Here is a 10,957-nt window from a genome sequence, read left to right on the forward strand (position 1 = left end):
TTTTTAGCCAGTACCAGGTGGATTTTATGACAGTAGCTTTACAGCGTCTACCTTTTGAAGTTCTGTGGCATATTTTCCCCAAAGTGCAAATAAACTTGGTTTTTAAAAAAGGGTTTTACCGCTAATGAACATATAAATATCTAGTGGTAATTCTAATAATATCCGTCCCTGTTGAATGTTTACTACTCAAAAACTGTCTAAGTGCTTTACACATGTTAACTTATTCTTACTACGACCTCATGAAAGAGTTCTTCTTAGTTCCTCTATTAATAGTGAGAATGCAGAGGCAGTGAAGTTTCAGATTATGCTCAAGGATACAATGCCAGTGTTTAGACAGAAAGTGGTGCAGCTGAGCTCCATTAATCTCTTTCCTAATCTATCTCTGCTATGGTTTACGTCTAGGTGTCTCCCCAAAGCCTCGTGCACTCATAGGTGGGACTCTGGGGTGGCGATTAGATCATGGGGCACAACACTCATCTGTGAATCAGTTTACTGGTGAGTGTGTAGCTCGGTGTGATGGTGGGAAGTGAAGGCTGGTGGGAGGGAGTGGGACACTGGAGCAGTGGTCTGGAAGAATATGTCTCCACCCCTCCTCCCTTGTTCTCTCTCTGCTTCCAGCCACCATGCCATGAGCTGTTTCTCCTCTGCTATATTACTCTGCCCTACCACCCCACTTTGGAACCAGCCAACTATGGACTTAAACTTCTACAAACTGTGAGCCAAAAGTTCACCCTTCATTCTTCAAGTTGTGGATGTTGGATATTGTGTCTCAGGGACAAAAGGGTACATAAGACAATCTCTCATTTTTAAAAATAGTGACCTTGATAGGTGCTAGGCTGGGAGTGATTTTTCTATAAAAATACTGTTTGTCCAATTAATACTTTTCTCTTTTAATCTTATAACTTCTGTGTGACTTTTAACATGTGCTATACTGAATGTAAACATGCTTGAGGAGTATAAAATTCGTGTGTACTTTCAGTCTGTTATTGGGAAGGCTTTTGAAAGATTCTAAAACTTCCTTCTAAAATGTAAAAACATCATAAAGCTTCTCCCCTGAGAAACAGAACACTTAGTTGATGATGCAACGTCCTGGTTTATCTTCTTACAGGATGAGTTTGGGCTGGAGGAGAGATTCTCATCCTCTCAAAGTCAAAGAAAAGGTCACCTATACATGGTGGAAACTCATGTGACAATATAGGTGTAAGACAGTCCTATTAGGAGTGGGGAAAGTGACAGATGAAGTTCTTTGTTCTTGAAATCTTACGTTATTATGACATTTTTGCCTTCCTAGTCATTTTGAAATTGTGAATCAAGAGTATCCAGAAGTGAACTAAATCAGACACACACACTTACATATTGAATGGTTTCTCTTTCATGAGAAACTCAAAATATAAATAAGGAGAAAAGTAAAGACAGAAAGTAGGAAGGTAGATCTTTTGCAAATGGGAAGGGGACTAAGAAATTGAGGGATGAAACGAGAGGAAAGGGAAAGAGATAAAAAGAACTGAGATGTGTTATGTACTTCCCATAAGGAATGTGATCATTATGTACTGCAAACATGAACTACTAAAATATAAAATCTGACAAAAGAGTATCTAAAAGTATGCAAATCATGGTTTCACCATATTTGCAGGAAGTAACTGACCCAACTCCCCATGTCAAACTGACCTGTGTGAATGTTGACTAGCATCTCATTCAGCTTTTGCCTCCAAAGTTTACCACATGCTAAATTGGTCTACACTTTTTAGACAGGTGGAAAAAGATGCTAAATGTCTAGATTGTCCACCACGACCACCCGACATTGTCTTCTAAAGTCAAACTGTTTGCAAAGGAGTTCCCTTCTGTCCTTTCTGTTCTCCTAATCAGCTTAGAAAAGTAGATCCCAGCCTTGGCTGCCCACTGTGCATACTTGGGCAGTTTCAAGCATACTTACCTGGGTCAGAACTTCTGGTCTAATAGGTTTGTGATGTGATCTGAGTGCTTGGGTTTGGAAAACTTCCCGAATTTTCCCACAGAGATTTAGAATCACTGGTTTGGAGTAACTCTGTTGTTCTAACTCTACTCCATTCTCAAGCCTCTCTCCTAACTTTCCCCTAATTTCCATGTCCTAGGGAACAGCAATTAAGAGATGTGCACACTGCAAGCATTTTTCTCTAATCAAGGAGATATCAGTTCACATAACTTCCCTGCTAAGTTCTAGAAACCTCATGCATTGTGCATGCATCTTAAAAGTTCAGATTATATTTTGTGATAAATTAGAATATTTTGAGTAAGGAGCTGGGCCACTTTAAGAAGTAGAAGGCAAACAGCTTCTGTATCCCAAAAAGCAACTGAACTGACAACCCGTAGTTTGACACCTTCTGTGTAGCTGACACTGACCCTGATCCCCTGCAGCTCCCCTTACAGTAGGTTACTTCTCCCCCTCAAAATTCTCCCCATTAGCTCACCAAACCTAGCAATACCTCCAATAACCAATGAAGAAGTGACTGTCAGAGGGGATGGAAACTGGATCCCTATCCCATAAAACAGGGCCATAGCTCTTTCCATTAAATGTCATGCAGCAGCATTCACCATATTGTAACTTTCCTATATAAAGTAGGAAAAATGGTTTTTCTACTTTTTGTCTGTTGGTTGGTTTACTTGTTCTAATTAAGGAATATTGTTATGGTGTCCTCCAAAAGCTGTAAGGTAATAATAGTGTTGATAAATATGGTTCTTATTTTATTTATTGTAGTGGAGTATCTACCTAAAAATTAAAGACTTGGTAGAAATATGAAATAGTTTAGCTGCTGTGAAAAAATGTTTGGACATTCTTTAAGAGGTTAACTACAGGATTGTCGTAAGACTCAGGAATTCCATCCCTAGGTATACACCCCCAAAAACTGAAAACAGAGACTCCAAAAGATACTTTTATACCAATGTATCACAACATTTTTTCCCAAGAGCCTAAGGGTAGAAACAACCCAAGTGTCTATTTAGATTATCATCAATGGATTAATGCATTAATTTAAAATATGCGGTGAATATGAAAATTAAAATCTTATACTATATACAGCAATGATGTGAAAGAGTAACTCATCCATTAGAGCTTTCAAGCAATCAAAGCCTCAAGTAAGGAAAAAGGTCTAACAAATTGTAAATGACACTGACACTCTACTAAGAAGAAAGTGATGTGCATTTAGCAGGGGGCATGGTGAGAAGTATGGAATGAACAGGCAGGAAATCTCACCCTGAAGTTTGAAAAGCATTTTCTGCTGTGCTCACCCATGGCATCTTGACTGCCGCTAAGCAGACTGATACTGCAATCAGCACTGTACAAGACTGAGACTGAAAAAAAAATCAGTTATTTCTCTGACTTGCATGACAATTGCCCAATTTTGCCGAAACATAACAAAACAAAAATTATATCTGAAGGGAACAGGGTAAAAACTCCTGAAAAGACAGGAGGATAGGAATAGAATTTGTGAGTTAGAAAAAAGAGACAAACTCGACTCTCCAAGGTTGAGCCCTGAAATCAGCCCTGACAGGAGAGAACAGTTATTTATTCCACAATTCTGTAAGCACGAAAACAGCTTGCATCATAAGCAGGTTCTTGCTACTAAACACTCTGGGGACAAATCATAGTGTAAGCATGGCCTAGAATGTGTGTGTTTATGTGGGGGCAATGTGGCATTAAAGGAGAGATAAGACAAAGCTAGATAATAAATTTTTGATCACTGCTTTATATGGCTTACGCTCACCTCCCTTTATGATTTACAGTAAATCACTCCTAATTTAGCCACTCTTTGCATCTGTTCCTGATGTCCATTAGAGTGTTTCAAATCTACAACTGAATCCAACCAGATTTCTTAGGAAGTGTCATTTGCACTAATATTTCCACCCATCATGACTCAAGGTATCAGGCAGAGATTTGCTGTATTTTAATCAAGTTTAAATTGTATCTAGTCAGCCATTATGTTATTGCATATACAATGTTGCTAAATACTACTTCTCAAAACCTAAACTCAAAGCAATGAATGAAGACATATGAAAGGCAAATAAAATTTTTGAAGATGCCCTTTGGTTTTCACAAAAGAAAATAAAAATCTTTTTAATCCTTAAAACTATTTAGGTATCTGAAGGGAAAAATGAAGCCCAAGATGGCTGCATTATGGTTCAGGCTGTGGGAGGATGATTTCTGGGGACATTAAGTTAACAGATTTCTGGCCCAGGCACACTTCCCAATGTACTGGTAAATAACTGATATAACCAAGGTCAATGCTGGCCACTGAAAATAACTTATATAACTGGGATCGTTATTTATGTACTTTTATTAGTACGTGTTAGCAGTATGTAGCCTTCACCTTCCTTGTGTGCAGTGGGTAAAGTTACATAATACATCTTAATTCCTTTTTCTATCCCATCACCTGCCCTCTTCCCTCTCTCTCCATCTCTTGATTCCCTTCCCAGTTAAGAAAGTTCTATCACCCTACTTTCTCTCAAAAATAGGAATTTTTTTTTTTTTTTTATTGTTAGGGCTCCATTGTCCAGGTAATAACTTCAAAACACTAGATCAACAAATATTTACCACAACATTATATTGAAAATGTAATGATTGAAAAATAGTACATGTCATAAGCTTGATTCTTTTATACCTTTAACAGATAACTATCTCATAATTAAGAATATTAAGGATTTTTCTGTAGAGTCATACATATTTCTGCAAATATTAAACATCCACATATGTCCTACATTTTGAAATTCTGTTTTTGTTTCACTGTTCCAGTGATTTTTGGGTTCTGCTGAATGCCAAGGTCATGGGAGACAATATCGCCAAGCGTCACACACCCAGACTTTAGAAAGGGTGCGGGACAGGCAGCAATATACCATGCCTCGCAAAACAGACGCAAGCTTCTGAGGACCCAGGAATTTGACAAACACATGGCCGCCAGAAATGCAGCAGAGTGGGGCTCGCTCCCTCAGCCCTCTCATCTCAGGTGAAACTTCAGCTCTATGACCCTTTCCCTTTGCATTTGGAACACTGTATTACACTCTAGTGTACATGACAATCTGTGAGCCCTTTCAGAGCTTTGTGTCGAGTGCTTATTCTCTGGTATCGTTACATCCCTTTAACACTGGTTATTCATTATAAAATAAGTAACCTCAACACTAAGGTACATGTGATTGGTCCATTTTACACTTCTTACTCAAACTCTCATCTGTGTTAGTGACAGAATAGTTCTATAAAATGGGATAATGTGAAGAGAATTTAACCAAGGTTCAAATTACTAACATCCTCTGGAATTAATGAAAAGTCGTAGATCTAGGTTTAAAGTCTTTCCTTTCATGATTATAAATATGAGAAAAAATTGGGGCATTTCCTAAATAATAATAATTCATTACATTTCTAAGACTCTAAACAGGAAATTGTTTTTAATAATGAGATAATGATTTTTCAGCCAATGTTACTACTAAATGATTAAAAATTGACTACTTGTGACAAGTACAAAATGTTTAAAAAATACATGTAAAGAAAAACTCTAATGCCCAAGAGTCTTACAGTATGGAAAAGAATGTGTGAAAATGCAAAAGTAGAGAAGAAAAAAAATGAACAGAAAAAGCTTAACATACTTTAAACAAATATCTGTATCAATGAAAAAGTTATGGAAAATAGAAAACACAGTTGGAGTACAATGTTATTAGAAAAAAGGCATTGAATAACAATCTAAAATAGTAGGAGGAATGTTATATTCCAAACAATTAAGGAGCCAAGAGAAACTATACTTGATAGCTATAGTGAGATTATTAATTGCATGGGCACAATTATGTTTGAGCATGGCTGAAAGAAAATCAAATATAATGAGCTTTTAACAACTCTTTTTTAAATAAAAAAAATCTTGATAACAAAAGGGAAATTGGAATTCAGTGATGATTATAAAGAAAAAATCTGCAAAGGCCTTTATAAATTGAGCAGCACTATTATAATTGGAAACAGCTAGAACTTCAGCAATTTCCACATAAGAAGAGTAAAATTAGAATATCATCAGTAGACTTGATCTGAAATCTCCTCTAATGTGCTATTTTTAATAATCTGTGTTAAGTGCTAGCAGGTTTTGCCATGTGCAGTATACCTGTACTTGAAGTATAATTCATGTTTTATTACTCACTTTGATGGATAACTAAGAACTTTCATTCTTCACTATTCTAATATCATAGAGATAAATTGTGACCTGTAAAGAGCTCCACATTTTTCATATTTATTAAGAAATAACACACATATGTTTTCTATTTGGGAGGAAGTGAACAAATGTTAAATACATAGTAAGAATGTCTGCTGTCCTCCATATTACCTGCTGGCCTTCTCCCTACCTGCCCATCTTGCCAGAATTTATACCTAGAAATATGAACATTTGAACCACTTCCTTTTAAGAGTTATTGTGATCCTGATAGACAATAGATGTGTGGGGAAGGATAAAACTTCTAGACACCATCTGCTAAAGTTAGGTTCTGTTCACCATTAAAGATGTTAAACCCATAAGATAAACAGGAGAGAAGTACTTCAGATAACCTAATAAGTACATCATGTTCTTCCCAACTTGAAAATGAAGCTCTCTAAAATTTATTTGGAAAAATATTGACCTAGAAAAATGATATGTCTAAGGAAATAAACATACAGATGATGTCATATATTTTATAAGTAGTTCTTTTATTCTTATATTTATCTTCATTGTGCAAGTGAAAGATTCTCAAATTTTGTACAGTAAGAAGTTTTCTAGGGTGGAAAAATCTATTTTTTCTTGGAATTTGCTTCCTGTTTGTGTCAACAGTAACAGTATGTTTAATTCCTTGGATATATCATTTTTCTAGGTCAAGATTTTTTCCAAATAATTTTAGAGAGTTGGTTTTTCATCTTGGGAAAAGTGTGATATATTTATTAGATTATATAAGCTCTGTATCATTTCTAATGTTTTTTATTATGGTTTATTCTCTTTAGTGGTTTGATCAGTCTTGCATTCTTACCTTTGGTAATCTAGGCAACTTCACTGAAGATAACAATATGTAATATAACAACCACTGTTAATTCCTATCATTTTATTTTGAAACCCTGTATCATTTTTATTATTTTTTGCTTTGTTTTGTTTTTGTCTATGTTTTGATATTTTATTATTTTTATTTTTTTTTTTGGTGGTACCGGGAATCAAACTCAGGACCTTGCACTGGCCAGGCAGGCGCTTGTGCCACTGAGCTATCTCCCCAGCCCTATTCTCTTTATAATAAAAAAGAAAAATATATGTGACAATAATAGAAGTGCTAGAAATGGAAATGTAGAACTTTAATCTTATAAGGCTCACATAGTATTTATGAGGTAGTATAAGTTCACATAAAACTCAATTGTGGTGTGATAAACATATGTACTATCAAAATATCATTGAAAACAAAATGAGACAACAAATTACTTGCCAAAGAACTGACAATGGAAATAAAAAAACTAGGCAGAAAATTGTAGAAAGAGAAAAAAATATAAAGAAGGTTGATTTAAATCAAAATACATAAATATTAACTCCATATATGAACTATTAAGACTTATATCTAAATGTTCTGCCAAAGTGGGGCTTTTCGGAAGTGGCTGGACCTAGAGTGTGCAGTGCTGGGATCAAGGATGCAATGCTGGGATTGATTCATGACGTGATCCTAGGATTAAGGGTGCACCACCCTGAGTATAAGGGCTACCCCTCAAAGGGTGGGTAGCCTGTAAGGTTATAAAGGACAGAAAGAAGGTCCCTGCTTGCCACTTGCCACTTGTCACTTCTTCACTACTTCACTGATTTGCTGTCTTCTGTCATATTACCCTGCACTGGAGCCAGCCGACTATGGACTGAAACTTTTGCAAACTGTGAGCCAAATAAACATTTCCTCCTTTAATTTTGGGTGTTGGGTACTTTGTCTCAGCAAAGAAAATGGTAATTAGCACATGGAATAATTCCAAAATTAAAAGACAGACATGTGGGATAATGAAGATCTAGACTTAAATGTACTAATTACCAGAAATCCTTTTTAAATGTAAAGACACTGGTATAAAAAAGTAGAAGGAAGGAAATGTCATATGATTCTAATGATAATTTTCAAAAACCAGCACAGGTTTTGTTAAAGTAAATGTATTCCATGTTTTTCTCCCTGCTTATCACAACAAAAATCCCTGGACATTTACCAGAATTCTCTATATGATAATGAAAAGAACAGACTAGCTAAAAGCTTTGAGCATGAAGAACAAGCTGGATGTTTCCTGATTTATATATATCCTAGCCTGTATGTTACAGCAGCTTGCAATCTGGAAATACCAATGGGAGCAGAAAAGACATAGCCACACACATCTACCAACATGAGACGCAGAGGAAAACCTAGTAAGAAGTATTCATCTCCTAACTCTCCCTAAAATGTAAGATGGTATTTATTTTCCTGGAGTCATAAGTGATCGGTTTTCCTGTGCAGAAAGAAATAAGACGGAATAAAATGCCTTTATTGTGGGCACAGAGAAGACCACAGTAGGAAAAGAGAATGGGGAGCTTCTAAAAGCCTGGCTGGAAGAACAATGGCTATATAGAGCGAGGCCAGAGGAGGGGCTTAAGGGGTGGACCACCTGATGTGGCAGACCAACATTGGGTGGGAGCATGGGAAAATGAAACAGGATATTACAAAAGGGGTGTAGGAAGTCATAATTTGACTCAGAGGAAGAAGGGTGGGGCTTAGCACATGGCTTCTAGTGACCAGTGCCATATTGGCTCCGAGCCATGCTGGTCAGTGCCATGGCACATGGTCTCCAGTGGAAACTACCACAGTGACTCCAAAGGAATTATAATGAGGGGAGAAACCCGTCAATAAGATGGAGACAAAATGGCATCCTTCTATGTCCTGATAGTAAAGCTTTGGCAGTGAAGCCTGTGAGCAGAACTCTGTAGTTTCTCCCTTGTCTACATACTGAGGTGACACCTCTCCCATCCTAAAATCGCACTAGACTATGGGGCGGAGACCGCCCATCCAGGTGACACAATAATAGCACTGTGGAGGTTTCATAAATTAAAATGACGTTTTGCCCATATGTGACCTAGAGACAAAATTAAACTAGACCTACATTCTGAATCTAAACAGGATGATTTTCTGGTAAAGTGGATTTAAAAAGAAATCATATAACATTCAAGAATCTTATAACATTCAAAATATCCAAGATGCTTTCCAAAATTACTCACCATATCACACCTGAGAACATTTCAATTCAAATGTAAAATGAAAACCAAGAAGACCAAATGCATACATAAAACATGTCACAATTGTTGGACAAGGATTTTAAGTGACATCATAAATATTCACATGAGAATTAGACATACTTTGTAATGTAATAATCTCAACAAAGAAAACACAATAAGAAAAGAAATGGAAATTTTGGAACTGAAAAATAAAGTAATTGAAAATTAAAGCAAAATAAAACCAAATGCCTTGGATGGGTTAATGGAAGAATATAGATGAGAGAGAAATGAATTAATATAATTTAAGATAGACTAATAAAACTGATCAAGCCTGAACCACAGAAATAATTTTGTTTGAAGAACAATATTTTTTAGAGAAAGTAAGCCTCAAGAACCTGGGGAGAAGGACAAAGATCTAATATAATGGGTACTGGAATCTGAGAAAGAAAAGAAAAATAATAGTGGAGTAAAATATTTGAAGGAATAATGATTGAAATATTCGCATGAATTGCAATGGGATAATTTAAATTTACTTTCTTTTGGATGGAAGGCAAACAACCAAACCAAACAAAACATAAAATCCTACAGAAATGAGAAATGGAACAAATCCCCAAAAGAACCAAACCAGAGAAAAACATACTCAGACATACAACCACCAAGCTTCAAGAAATGTAAGACAAAGGGAAACATCAAGAACAGCCAGACAAAAATTATTCATTACCCACAGGGTATTGACAATTGAAACATCCTAAAAGTTGTTCATCAAAAACATTATTTTAGATACTGAAAGAAAAGTACTAACAGCTCACAATTCTTTGGCCAATGAAACTACACCTCAGGATAGAGATGACATGAGATAGTCTCAGATAAAGAAACAGTGAGAGAAGGTTTTACCAGCTGACCTTCTGTAAAACAAAGGCAAAGGAAATTCATTGGAAGTATGGATATGACAACAAGAGTAAATTTACAGCATCACCAATATAGAAGAAAATCAGAAAGGAGAAGTATATGGTTAAATTAAACGTTATACTTTTGAGAGTTTTTAAAATAATGATTGATAAAAGCAAACATGAGGAATGACAATCCAAAATAAAATAATATTGCTTTTGTATTTACCTGTGTCACTAGTCTCACAAATGGTTTTTCTCCCTGTATGACTTTGAGTTACTGTCTAGTCCCCTTTCATTTCTGCTGTAAGGATAGTTAGATGGAAATCATTTCTTGCAGAATAGGGACACTGTCCTCAGCCATCATTTACCTTGGAATTTCTTCTTCATTTTGAGAAAATAGTTTTTCCAGTTATGGAATTGTTGCTAACAATTTTTGTCTTTCAGCACTTTAAATATATCCCTGTGCTATCTTCTGGTATCTACTTAAAAATTACATATTATTTTACTGAAGAATGTAAGTATATGATTAATCCCTTCTCTTTGTCTTCTGTTTAGAAATAAGGTACTATCTTACTGTGGAACCTAAGTATATGACTAGTTACTAATTATTTTTCTTTTTTTGCTTTGATAACTCTGTTCTTGGCTTTCAACTGTTTGATTAAAATGTGTCTCACTATGGATCATTTGTGTTCATCCTTCTTAATGTTCTTTGAGCTTTTTGTGTCTATGTTTTGTTAATTTTGGGGATGTCTAGCAATTATTTGTTTAAACATCCTTTCTGTCCCTTTGCTCTTGTTGTTCTGAAATTTCTACTACCTGTATGTTGGTATGCTACATGATGCCCCA

The 10,957-nt window shown here is 35.8% G+C and overlaps 1 long non-coding RNA gene across 1 annotated transcript in view; it reads left to right on the forward strand.

Annotated features, from left to right (window-relative positions):
- The window catches only part of LOC102023857, an 8,018-nt gene extending 2,954 nt beyond the window's left edge, over positions 1 to 5,064 (forward strand). The window contains exon 2 of the long non-coding RNA XR_262367.2: positions 4,766 to 5,064. This is a non-coding gene — a long non-coding RNA (uncharacterized LOC102023857). The remainder of the gene's footprint in view (positions 1 to 4,765) is intronic.
- Positions 5,065 to 10,957: the final 5,893 nt, after the last annotated feature.

The sequence above is a fragment of the Chinchilla lanigera genome, unplaced genomic scaffold (genome assembly GCF_000276665.1).
Source record: "Chinchilla lanigera isolate Chin_1 unplaced genomic scaffold, ChiLan1.0 scaffold00045, whole genome shotgun sequence".
NCBI lineage: Eukaryota > Metazoa > Chordata > Mammalia > Rodentia > Chinchillidae > Chinchilla > Chinchilla lanigera.